Source organism: Carassius carassius, chromosome 4, assembly GCF_963082965.1.
Source record: "Carassius carassius chromosome 4, fCarCar2.1, whole genome shotgun sequence".
In the NCBI taxonomy this organism is placed as follows: Eukaryota; Metazoa; Chordata; class Actinopteri; order Cypriniformes; family Cyprinidae; genus Carassius; species Carassius carassius.
Window position 1 is genome coordinate 23,289,595 of NC_081758.1, and position 14,101 is coordinate 23,303,695.

The window sequence follows — 14,101 nt, forward strand, 5'->3', positions numbered from 1 at the left end:
ATTTTAGAATTCATATTTCAAAGTATCATACTAAGTTAATTTTAATTTGAAAAACAAACATAAAACATTATTTATATAATAGAGAGCTCACCTTTCACCTCCAACACAAGGAGAAAGACGAGAACAATGAAAGTAGCAGTTTTCATTTTGATTTTCATCTTGTATAAATCTCAAATGTCTAGACGGATGATATTATGAATAATGGCATTTCAGCAACTGAGGTAATTAACACTTTTTGTTACATTAAAGCTTCCTTCATCTGTACTGAGAAATTGAAGACTTTTAATGTAAAGAGAAGCTCTGTCACAAGGCAGTTGTTTTTAAATGGACTAGAGAAAACAGTTTTCAGTTACTAGTTTCAGAATAGGCCTTTTCAGTAACCTTTTGAGACATTAATGTGAGGAATGAGGAATGAGGAATGAAGAATGAGGAACGATCCCTAATAATACACATAATCTACTGATTAATTCTGGTACATTCTGGTAATTCTGGTAAAAAAAAATGTATATGTTTGTTTTTTTACAGTGATGCTTTAAAGAGACTATAGTGCTCAGTTAAGGAAGTTTCTGCCAAGAAGATTGATAGGTCCTTTAATACATCAGTGTCAGGACAAAAACAGTAAGGCTCAAATACATTGGATTTGCACAAAAGAGAAAGAAAAAAATGTCATATGAGCGTGGATTATTTGATAGCAATTTTTTTTCACTTTGAGGCAACTAAGCCTTTAATATTCTGAAATTCTCCATGTCAGGGTTTGTGTACTATAGTCTGCTGCTTAACAGGAAATATATGTAGTAAATGTATGAATTGAGAGTACAATGCATTTCTACACACACACACACATTTTACATTCTGATCACAAAGGGGAGAATGTATAGTGCCTCTGAAAAAGTCAGTTATAAGCTGTTCTTAGATAATTTCACACAGCAATCATCTGCTATATACCTAGACTGAAACTTAAGCATTTTGCTATAACATTTTAATACATACATCTTATAACACAATCAGTTTAATATCTTATTTAGGTTTTACTAAACCTTTGCCTAAGTTTTTTATATCTGGAATCTTTTAATCTAACATGTTTTCTAAAAAGACAAAAGACTCACTGTCTTCTGGGCTCTCTCTCGCATTATTTAACTCTTCATAATTCAAAATCTTCTCTACCTTCTCCAGCAGCTCTGAAACCTGAGATCTATTCCAAATCTCACTATTGAGAAAATGAAACTGATTTCCACACATTCCGAGTGTCTGGAGGTCACGGTCTTGAATATTCTGCTTTTGTTGTTCATCAGTAACAGTGAAAATGATCATGACCTTCTTCCAGCACCTTTCTCCAAAAATCATCGCCATTTTCTTCACTATCTCTCTCTTCTCTTCAATAGACTGCTTTGCTGGTATGACTAGGAGGAAAGCATAAGGTCCATGAGAAGACAAACGGATACAGAATTAAATTTTTGGTTGTATTTCCTCTGTGGTGAGCCCAGAGCTAACCAGTCAGGAGTGTTGATCACAGCCACCTGCCTCCCATCCACCACTCCCATATCTGCTGTGATCTTCTTCTGGATGGCTGGAGAAGTATCAGCTTCTCCTCTCTACCAAATATCATCTGTTCAACTTCAGTCTTCTCAGGCCCAGACATGCCCAGCAGGACAAGTGTCAGTTCTGATGCAACTTTAGTATCTGTTTCAACTGTTAAAACAATGAATTATTAGGGGTTCAAACCAAAGTCATTATGAAACCAAAAAATTAATTCATTTTGACCCTCATGACAACAAAAATGAGTTCAACTATACTGATACCTAAAAAGGTTTATGGATAATGGATCTTGGACATTATTTTCCCCAATCTAAATACAAATAGAGACTTTAGAAAAGAGCATTGAAGCTGTAGGCTACAGTTACTGTTACCAGTAATCGTAGGATGCTGGTCTCCTGGTCCTTCAATGCAGTTCACATTTGTCTTATTTGCAGGATCCATTTTAAGTTTAGTTCTGAAACTGACAGTACACAGTAATATTCTTGATTATCATTTTTCATTGTATATCTTTGTTTACATCATGATTGTTGTAAATATGTACTAGTTAATGTTTCTTAGATATTTCAGCATTTTTAATTTTAATAGCCTGGATCTTGGACAAAATTAAAACATTAAAATATACTCAAATTATTCAATTATGTGACGTCGGTTGTGTGACATCAAAATGTCCACTAGATGTCGCTACACTATAATAAAATACTGTATTGCCTTTGTAACAGTCCTAATACTATGCGCTCTTGAACAGTAATATACACTGTTGTGTTTGTATTGAGCTACAAGTCCTTCAGATGTGTGTACGAAAAATGCGTCCTCTGACGTCGACATATTTAAGCCTATATTAATTAAGCATAGTTAGGCTTATGAAAATAATCTTTATGCATGATAGCCTATATTAATAACCTACACAACAGATTATCAGGCGTGCATTTACTCAAATAAATCTAATGCGACACGGTTTAGAATAACTTTATGGTGGATGTTGCTCAATAAAAACATAATATCAGCTGCTACTCACCTGAACTGCCTCCTCTCTATTTTCTAAAACAATAACAATTTTCCACTTTCTTCTAGTCTTTCAGGCGCTCTATCATGTTCCAGTTTCTTACACTTTCACTATTTCAGAGACAGGACATACAAGAAAATACAGTATAATGTTCAGTGAGAAACATATAACGTCACAACTCTGCAAAGCAGGAATGTAGAGCTGCAGACGCGTAAAAATGTTGAACGCAAACTCACCACATATAGGGCGCAACTTCTGTTATGAATATGATTAAATGACCTCTTCTCTATGTCCTATAAATAACGGTATACGTTTGTAACGATGTATTGTTAATATGCTAATTCTGTAATAAATATTTTAATTCTGTGTTTCTCCTGGTTAGTTTAAAACATACAGAGACCCCCTAAAGAGACATAGTGGTGGGGAAAATATGAGGTGGAGGGATTTTTTTTACCAGTTTATACCAAAAACACTATTCGCATTATCTGGGGACCTTGTGTGATTTTGAAATTACCTGAATGTATACCTGAATTTTGTTTGTAGACATTTAAGACATAAAGATGAAACATGTTCTTATCAGTGGCGGATCTAGAAAATTTTGCATGGGGGGGCAAAGGGGTGGCAAGAGGTCTTGGCAGGGTGGCAGGGGTACATGGAATCCCTATATATGAATTGCTTAAAAAAAAAAACACACAAAAACACTTTTAAACTACAGTGGTTATTGTTTAATCATGCCCTTACACACTACAACGTTTTTTAATTCACAACACACACACCAGTTATGTTTAGACTACTTAATTCTATTGTATTTGTTATTTCCCCAGTTGTAACCTGGTTTCATTGCTGTGATATCTGAGAGGAATTGGATTTAATAGGACTGCTTAGGCTTAGCTAATCAAATGATCGATCTCCTAACTGGCACTGTATTGTGTGTTGTAACATAACAGCCCAAACTAAAATTGGCTATTTTTATTTAAAGTAATTAATTAATTATTAAAGCGATTTAAGGGAATAAAGAAAAAGAAAGGCTTGTTGTATTAGTGAAATAATTGTAACTATTTGCAACTAATATTTTATTTGTAATTTACATAAATGAATCAAGGAAATTATAGCATATTTTCAATTCAAAAAGGCAAAATTTAATAAATAAATAAAAAAAGTTGAACTTTTCTATTGTAAAACAGTCAAATATTAAATGATCTACTTACATTTTACCAGGCATTTGTTAACTTATTTAATAATTTTGACATTGATGAGCTAGACCGCTGAACTTTTAGTCTTCCTAACAACAAACAGAGCGTTGCGTAATGTAGTGCATCAGAGCAGCATCAATAATAATATCAAGTGAATCTCTTATCTGCATCTTAAGTTTATTGCCAATAATAATGACAGGTTTGCGAACGTGAACTCGGTGAGCTCGCGCAAAACACATCTTCAGCACAACGACTCATTTAAACGCCTCTGATTGGCCGATGTGATCAACAGACATGTCTGTGATTGGCTACAATGCTCAACGTTGCAAAAGCACGTGAAAAGTACCTTTAATGCAAAGGGGAAAATATAAATAAAAATGTAATATGCACTGTTCATGATTAGTTAATCGCGGCCGTTGTAATCTTATTCACATTTGTTTTTCTGATGAATTGTTTTGCTCTGTGAGAAAGACAATTTAACAAAATATTCGGGGCTTTACTAAAAACTTTCGGGGCTTAAGCCCCATTAGCCCAGCCCTAGCGCTGCCCCTCAATATTTTATATTTTTTATTAAGCTGTTCTTGTCTTTACTAAAATCAAAATCAGGCTAATCAAAGAGAAGAGTGCTCTTACAAATCACGAGGGAGCGATTTGACCGCTGATTTTGCCTAACGTAATAGACTCTGTTTTTGCTGATGCTGAATCGTCTTTAGCATACAATACATTCATTACAAATGTAACTTTAAGTTAAACGTGTGTTTAAACTACACCTGGGGAAACTCACTTCACCTTCAGAGGATCTGTCCGGGGCAGCTCTGTCTCTGGTTGCAGGGCCACCGCACCGAAGCAGACTCGCTGTTTGTATGAGACAGACTGAGCGAACGCCGCTCTGCACGTTTGAATCAGGGACGTAACTAAGTATTTGACAGTGTTGGGGAGTAACTAGTTACATGTAACGGCGTTACGTAATTTAATTACAAAATTATTGTAACTGTAATTAGTTACAGTTACTAAGAAAAAATGAGTAATTAAATTATGAAATTTTTTACGATTACAAAGGGGATTACATTTGAATATTTACACACATCCACATACAGATTTAACTGATTTCTTTCCCAAATTGCACTGACTATTCTGAGACATACCGCCCTAATAATTTCCGGGATGCGGAAATACAGTCTGGTTCGTAGAATCCAGTCATAAAAACGGAATGCCTAACGCGGACGGAACATGCCACATTTTGGATGACTAAATCAAAAGTAGGTCAGTACACTTGAATCAAAACATGACATCGACTAGTGTCTGTGAATATAAAGCCCCAAAAATGCAATATATGACTTGCACATTCTGCGTGTCTGTGGAAATCAGGCGCGGACGGGACACCGGGACAATTTTGGTGATCATTTGCGAATCCGCCATTTGATAATTAAATCTCTAATAAGTCATGAATTGTTAGTCATGACTCGCGTACTCTCCGTGCCTCCGCCAAACGGTTTCTCTCTCTCTCTCTCTCCAAACCGTTTGAGAGAGTAGGGTGGACTGCTGGAGCAGAGAAGTAGAACTACTGTTCAGGGTTTTAGGTCAGTTTCATCTGTAAAAATGCTTTTTTGTTTTTGTTTTTTTAATCAAGCAGCAGCACGTTGCTCATCAGTCATCACTCAAAATACTATATAAAGGACATCATTATTATGTGTTGTAATGTTACAGTAGGAATTTAGCTGAAAAAAATTCAGATTTTTTTTTATAGGTTTAGGGGGAGCTACGACAGACAACACAACCCTTACGAAAATTAACATTTTAATATTTAACTATAAATCCAGAGAAATGGTTACTATTGTTTAACTGTGGTAACCAAAAATGAAAAATTATTTTACAAATGTATTTATTTAAAAATAAATACAAATCCATTTGCAAAAAAACAAAAACAAAACAAGGTTATTTTACTTTTATATAGGCTAATAAAAGCATGGTAATTTTTTGTAAGGGAAAAACATGACTCGTGTACAGTATTAGGATTTTTCTATAAAGATATTGTAGTATTGTAGAGTATTGTATTGTAAAGTATAGTTTTGTTCAATCATGAGAGAGATGGATAACAGGGCAAAATAAAGAGACTGAAGAGAAAAATGGAAGTGAAGGTGCAGTTCAGGAGAGAACTTTAAATTATTTTGCATGTCCCCAAATTAAAGATTTAAACCTTTTTTTTATGTCAGGTCCATACAAAAAAATAGTTTTGTCCATGAATTTGTTTGTATGAGTTTGAATTTTCCAGTCTGAATTTTTTTCCCAGTCCGCCCCTCCTGTAAATTAATGGCAAAGACATGGTTTCATTTACTACACATAGGCCTACTGAAGCTCGCAGTGTTTTCAACCTCTGCCATCTCAATATAGGAGTACACGAGCACATTAACATAATTTCTAGAACTGCTCTGTGTCACTTCATGTGCATTTTACTTATTTTGAGAAAACTATCATCATATACAGAGACAGCAGTTTCAAAAAAACACCAATGTTTCAGGAGTTTATTACACAGAATACGTCACATGCTTATTAGATAACTGTATTTGAGTTGATGTATATGCTTTTATTTATTATTCTTTAATTTTCACAAATTTAGAAAAGTAATCAAAAAGTACTCAAAAGTAATTAGTTACATTACTTTAATAAAGTAATTGAAAAAGTTACACTACTATTACATTTTAAACAGGGTAACTTGTAATCTGTAACCTATTACATTTCCAAAGTAACCTTCCCAACACTGGTATTTGAGGGGTAGGGGGGAAGGGCGAATAATACATTTAAAATTAAAAATTAAATTGTTCACTTTTGGTAAATGTATTGGACATAGTGGTGGGTTGTTTTTGTAAGTACAGTTTTTGGATCATTAAAGTTAGGGGGCAGCTGGGGGATGTCACACTAATCTACAGGGGGGCAAGGGGGGGCAGGTGCCCCCCCACTCTAGAGTGATCCGCCCATGGTTCTTATGTAGGCGAATATAAAGTAACTTAATTCAGTGGTTTTCAATCCTGATCCTGGGATCCATCCATCTGCATATTTTGTATGCCTCCCTTTTTAAACACACTTGATTCAGTTCACCAGCTCATTACATCCGGGCTCAATGAACTCAGCTTAGTGTGACATAAAGGAATAAAATACAAAATGTGCAGAGCGATGATTCCCATGCAGGACCAGAATTGAGAACTTGTTTTAATTTATTTAAGTCAAATCATCTCAAGCAGAAAAGTCACTAGGTTTGATCTATCCCTTCAGTCTAATTAAAAAAGAGTCCTGAGACTTTATAATCATTAGTCACTTACCACTTACCAATATCATACAAAGTTATTTAGCCAAAAAAACAACATGAAACCAAAATCAAGGTTATTTGGGCTAGAAGGGTAACACACAGCCAGACTATTGGGTCTATAGGCCTACTTAATTGAGCATTAAATGACGGCTATTGCTTGCTGGGAAGCCTTGCATAAGAGCAGTTACTCTCCACTTCTCTTCCTTGTCTGGTTTCATTTCTCCACGTATTTACCGGGGTGCGTTTCCCAAAAGCAAAGGTCATGAGTTCCGTCGATACCAATAGAGTTCAATGGAACTAACAACCAAAGTTAGCTAACGATGCTTTTGTAAAATGCTGAGATCAAAGACAATAGACAAGACCTATAGCTACACATTCACAGTCAAGAGTCACTTAATTTTTTTATTAACATATCCATGTCAGCGATTGATATTACAAGGATCAGTATCATAGATTGATGTCCCAATACAGTGGAACACTAGCCTAAAATCAAAAAAATGCAGCTGTAACTTTATCATCATGCTGAACTTCTCAATCTAAAGTCGCAATATTAATGTTCATGCAGGCTATGAAGCAAAACAATTATCTATTTGCATGTATCTAATTAGAACTTAACACATTCTAGAGCTTATTATAGTTTAAAGTTGCAATGACACTCATCATAATAAAAAGATGCAATCTCCCTGCATCATTTTACTTCTTTGTCAATTGGTTTATTTCATTTTTTTCAACATCTGTGGGAAAAAAAATTCAGATTTTTTAATTAGCAGTTAATTGTTTATACTTTCTCAACTGAAGAAACCAGTTTCCACAAGTAAGCATGTCAAAAAATGTGATACTTACCATGCTTTAGGTTTTCATCCTTACTTTCTAAGCATTTTTTACTTCATCTGCATGTATCAGTCTGCTTCTTTCAGTGTACTGATGAAACGACGTAAAGAACAATTTATGGCTCTACTGTGTTTTTTATCATTTAGGCTATTAATAATCTTATATCTCACTAAACACTTAAATATACAGCCAGCATTGCTCCTGAAATGAGGAAAGATTTGAAAATATCTTCAATCCGTTATTGTAAGAACTCTCTGTCACAGGGGATTCTTCATAATAGTTGTGTGTATATTATACAAACAATATACTGTATATAATACCTCCATGGACCATTACTGCTTTCTGAGAGGAACTTACGGTTTCCTAACACAGTGATTAAAGCTCTTTGCTTGTGACCCAACAGCAATGGGTTCAAATCCTAACCTAACTAACCTCTAACCATTTCACGGTATAGATAGAAACTTACATAGCACCAAATTGCTTTTTTTTATTACCATAACTTTTCTCATATTATAGAATTAAAGCTGTACTTACTTCACTGGATTCATACGTTCCTCTATCTTCTCCTGGCCATATTGCCTGTGAAATAATACCAGCAACCCTCAAGTAACAAACTATTTCAGACTTATGCTCTATGGTTATATTTAATCCTCTGAGCAACAGTTTCATAACAACAGAGATCAATAAAATGGAAAATATTTTTGCGGTAACATTTTATTTATTTATTTTTGTCTCAGTTATTGTGTTCAGGTTTTCTCACCGTCACTTTGGCAAATATCCAACAGCATCCACGATGCAGATTTTTTTTGAAGATGTGCCACATATAATCAAAAAACTTCAGAACAATTTCAAGAAAATGGTTCTGAAGGGGAAACAAGGAATATATTAAGTAAAATTCAAAGAAATATTTATCACTGCACAGCATTGCTTAATTTTGTTTGTATGGTCCACCCAAATAAAATGGAAAAATATTTTAACAGTAACATTTTATTTATTTATTTTTGTCTCAGTTATTGTGTTCAGGTTTTCTCACCGTCACTTTGGCAAATATCCAACAGCATCCATGATACCGATATTGTTGGAAGATGTGCCACATATAATGAAAAAATGTCTGTACAATTTCAAGAAAATGGTTCTAAAGGTGAAACAAGGAATATATTATTAAGTAAAATTCAAATAAATATTTAATTATCACTGCACAGCATTGCTTAATTTTGCCTGCATGGTCCACCCAAACATGTCCATTCAATCTGGAAAAATACACAGCCTTCTAAAATTATGCAAAACTCTAATAAAACCATCAAATTAGATTTGGCATGTCTATGTAGTAATTGAGGTACATGAAACAGGGGGACATAAACTGACCAAGTTACCAATTATAAATAATGTTTGCAAAATTAGTGTTCCCACACCTCAATGAATTAAAAAAAAGAGGTAAGACAATACCTGATTTTTGAAACACTGAACAATTTTTGCCAGTGCCTCCTCATTCCTTTCGCATGCCAACAATCCTTCATCTTCATAGAACAGACAGTCCACTGTGAGTGTATTTCTTCTATTTATATATCTGCTGCTTTCTGGTACAGTTTTATTACAGTCGAAAGAGGGATGGATCTTAATAATCCAAAATCTGAACTTGAATGGTTTTACCTTGATTGGTTTCGAATGGCTCAAATTTCTGGACCTGGTACGGGTACATTTTTCTCTCTTCTTCTTTCTGTTGAAAAAAACTGTTCATTTGTACTGGTTTGTATGGTCATCTAAATGTAGCTTAGTCTCAGTCTTTTTTTTTCACTCTAGATAATCACTTGATTGTTTGATTTTACCCTTTACATAAGGTAACCTAAGCAATAACAATTTTCATTTAGGTGTTGCTACATGTGTACAGTGATTGAATGAATTGTCAGGTTGATTAGATTGAGGTATTCATGTTGACTATTAGCACTGTCAGCCAACAACTGATACTTTCTATTTCACAATTTTCAGATATCACACATTTCAGTTTCTGTTCAGAAACATATGATGTTTTCTTGTAGTTGCTTAAAATCAAATGTAAAGCATTGTTTCTATACTGAACTAGTATGGTGTGTTCTAGTCAAATACTACCCTAAAAAAAGGTATTTTAAAAACAAGTCTATTAAAAAAAAAGTCTATTAAACATTTTATAAAAAAATAACAGCATCCACGATAGCAATATTGTTGGAAGATGTGCCACATATAACAGAAAAGTGTCTTTACAATTTGAAGAAAATGTTTCAGAAGGGGAAACAAGGAATATATTAAGTAAAATTCAAATAAATATTTAATTATCACTGCACAGCATTGCTTAATTTTGCCTGCATGGTCCACCCAAACATGTCCATTCAATCTGGAAAAATACACAGCCTTCTAAAATTATGCAAAACTTTAATAACAGCATCAACTTAGATTTGGCATGTCTATGTAGTAATTCAGGTACATGAAACAGGGGGACATAAACTGACCAAGTTACCAAACATAAATCATGTTTGCAAAATTAGTGTTCGCACACCTCAATGAATTAAAAAAAAAAAGAGGTAAGACAATACCTGATTTTTGAAACACTGAACAATTTTTGCCAGTGCCTCCTCATTCCTTTTGCATGACAACAATCCTTCATCTTCATAGAACAGACAGTCCACTGTGAGTGTATTTCTTCTATTTATATATCTGCTGCTTTCTGGTACAGTTTTATTACAGTCGAATGAGTGATGGAACACCATCAAAATAGCTAGTTTGGATGCTGTTTCAAATAAACAATTAGATAGTCAAAAATGTGTGAAAAGTATTACTCATATCTTAATAGCTAAGTAACCATCTGGTGCGCAATCTTAAAGTTACCTGAACATGTATTAAGTTCATTCAGTGCAGCGTCAATGTCAGTTCCTGCCCGTGAAACAATGGGGCAGAAAACCAGAATCACATTACAGTCGTCCACACTGTGCACCTCCTCCAAATAAGCTCTTTTCTTTTGGAGAAGACCTAAAATCTGCTTTCGCAAATCGCCTGACTTGCCCATCTCAATTACATAGTATTTTCCTTTAAGATAAAGAACAGAATATTAAGGTGTGACTTAGACAACCAAATACCAATAAGCCTATTTATTTAATTTACTAATCCAAAATCTGAACTTGAATGGTTTTACCTTGATTGGGTTCGAATGGCTCAAATTTCTGGACCTGGTACGGGTACATTTTTCTCTCTTCTTCTTCCTGTTGAAAAAAACTGTTCATTTGTACTGGTTTGTATGGTCATCTAAATGTAGCTTAGTCTCAGTCTTTTTTTTTCACTCTAGATAATCACTTGATTGTTTGATTTTAACCTTTACATAAGGTAACCTAAGCAATAACAATTTTCATTTAGGTGTTGCTACATGTGTACAGTGATTGAATGAATGGTCAGGTTGATTAGATTGAGGTATTCATGTTGACTATTAGCACTGTCAGCCAACAACTGATACTTTCTATTTCACAATTTTCAGATATCACACATTTCAGTTTCTGTTCAGAAACATATGATGTTTTCTTGTAGTTGCTTAAAATCAAATGTAAAGCATTGTTTCTATACTGAACTAGTATGGTGTGTTCTAGTCAAATACTACCCTAAAAAAGGTATTTTAAAAACAAGTCTATTAAAAAAAAAAGTCTATTAAACATTTTATAAAAAAATAACAGCATCCACGATAGCAATATTGTTGGAAGATGTGCCACATATAACAAAAAAATGGGTACATTTTTCTCTCTTCTTCCTGTTGAAAAAACTGTTCATTTGTACTGGTTTGTACGGTCATCTAAATGTAGCTTAGTCTCAGTCCTTTTTTTCACTCTTGATTATCACTTGATTGTTTGATTTTACTCTTTACATAAGGTATTTTAAAAACAAGTCTATTAAAAAACAGTCTATTAAACATTTTATCAAAAAAAAATAAATAATATACAACATTATAGCATTTACTCAACAAATTGCCATTAATTAATATACACACTTCAAATGGTAAAGGATCAGAAAAATCATTAAGTCAGCAAATCATAATATGTTGCCTTGTGCTTTTATCGCTTTCACTTTTATTTTTACTAAAAACACCAGATACGCTTGCTTTACTTGTAACATAATATAATAAGTATTGAAAAATGAAATAACATTTTTAAAATCCGATAATTAGACCAAGATTTATTAATAAGGACTTGTCAAAATTTTCGACTCCCTGGTTTAATATGACGTCGGTGTTAAAACCGTAGGCTATATTCAGACTTTAAAAATATAGCGCTTCTCAAAACACCTTGAGAAATATACAGCCCACTCTCAGTTATATATATATATATATATATATATATATATATATATATATAAAAGACAAGCACGAAGCACGAATAAACACCGTCACTGCAGACTGCATTGGGTCTACTCACCGCTCCTTCCGCTCTCTGTGTCTCTCAGAGTAAAAGTCCTTTCACTTTGTTGCTCTTGCTCTGTTGGTCGACGGGATCACACGGTACAGTTGGTTAGGAGGCGCACCTTAGGATTTAAATCAAACTTCGCTTATGAATACATGCATAAAACAAGTGCATATACACCTATAAATTACTCACATATACATGCATACTACTGGATGTTCAAAAATACATATATAAAATACGCGTGCACATTACAGTTTTTTTCGATTGCTAAACGACAGTGAGCACAACTGGAGTCACATGTGCAAAACTCCAACTACAGTCTGCACTAGCAACAGTCACCTGAGCTAAACAGTTCACATCACTTGCAAAACTCATTCCAAGCAACACAACTCTTAACACATATGGCTCAAAACAGACTCAGTGCAGCCAAACACTACACACAACCCTCACTCAGATAACACACACTGTCACTCAGAACACACTGAGAGGAAAAACACTCGCATCAAACACCAATACAGAAAATACTAACTTTTCATCTTTACAGTTTGAACTATTTCAGTGACTTCATACAAAGTAATATTTTCTTCAAAGAAAAGACTGACATTCTTTCACATGATTTATTTACATTTTTAGAACATAACAATTATTTAAGGTAGCTAAATGAAAATTAGCAGTTTGCTTCAATAGTCTGTAGTACAGTTTTTCTCATTTGCTAAGACACACTAAATGAAACTGGGATCCGCTTGATCTTCATCATCACATTATTAGCACAGCAGAAGTCTTCTCTTGCAAATGTTTTAACACTTTTTCATTTGTTTCACACATTTTTTACACCCTTTTTCATAACAGTTACCACAGATCTCATTGAAAGGCCCCAAACTCTATTGGATTCACTGTGTTGAACAAAAGAAAAAAATCTATTCACAGCTGATAGAAACTACTTGCATAATTATAAATCTCTATGCACCTGTGTGAAACTCATTTGCACAACTCTTCAATCAGCAATCAGTCCTCATCCATCTATAAAAGATGCCACCTCTGTGTTGCTATTTGCAAGCATGGATCAAAGAGGCCATAGGCACGGAAGGAGAGTAAGGGTGTACTCACACTAGCCAGTTTGAACCGTGCCCGAGTGCGTTTGACCACCAAAGCGCGGTTCGTTTGACTGGTGTGAGTGCTCCGAACCGTGCCCGGGCGCGGCTTGATTAGCCGGCCCTGGCCCGCTTGGAAGAGGTGGGCCAGAGCACGGTTCAGTTGGACTCGGGCGCGGTTCGCATGCAGTGTGAGCGCTAACCGTGCTGGAGCACGGAACAGGACGCGTGGCGTCACGGTTTTGCGACACTCCAAAAGTCCTTGCTGCACTTCAGCTGGTACCTTGCAAACCTCCTCATATGAGCAGCACGATTACGTGAAAATTTTCGCGCCACTAAGGCGACACATCTGTTTAACAACAGGCTGTGAGAGGGCTGTGGACCACCGTGGACCAAACGACACAAAGTTATCCACAAAGAAAACAGAGCGATGGACTCCACTGTTTTCAGAGAGCGCCGCTCTTCCTGTTTATCCCGAAACCGTCGCACTATAATGACGTAAGCGTGTTCTGGCACGAATGCTGAAACCCTATGTGAGTGCAGGCCAGAGGGGGAGTGGGGAGGGGGGACAATCGTACTCGGGCCCGGTTCATGGCAACCGTGCCTAGAGGCCATGGCAGAGGGGCCCGAGGAAGAGGAGTTTGTATGCGTGGTGGAGGAGCTGCAGCAGCAAGAGGACAAAATCGAGCTCAAGTTTCAAATGAAATTCGGGCAACAATTATTGACCA

At 35.2% G+C, this 14,101-nt stretch overlaps 2 long non-coding RNA genes across 2 annotated transcripts in view; one reads left to right on the forward strand and one right to left on the reverse strand.

The window, feature by feature from the left end:
- The window catches only part of LOC132139523 (uncharacterized), a 318,882-nt gene that overhangs the window by 216,239 nt on the left and 88,542 nt on the right, over positions 1 to 14,101 (forward strand). The window lies entirely within an intron of this gene.
- Positions 7,435 to 9,474, reverse strand: LOC132130452 (uncharacterized). The gene is made up of 4 exons (XR_009428706.1): positions 8,901 to 9,474; positions 8,402 to 8,446; positions 7,880 to 7,957; positions 7,435 to 7,770 (listed from the first exon to the last, which is right to left on the reverse strand). It is a non-coding gene; the product is annotated as an uncharacterized LOC132130452 (long non-coding RNA).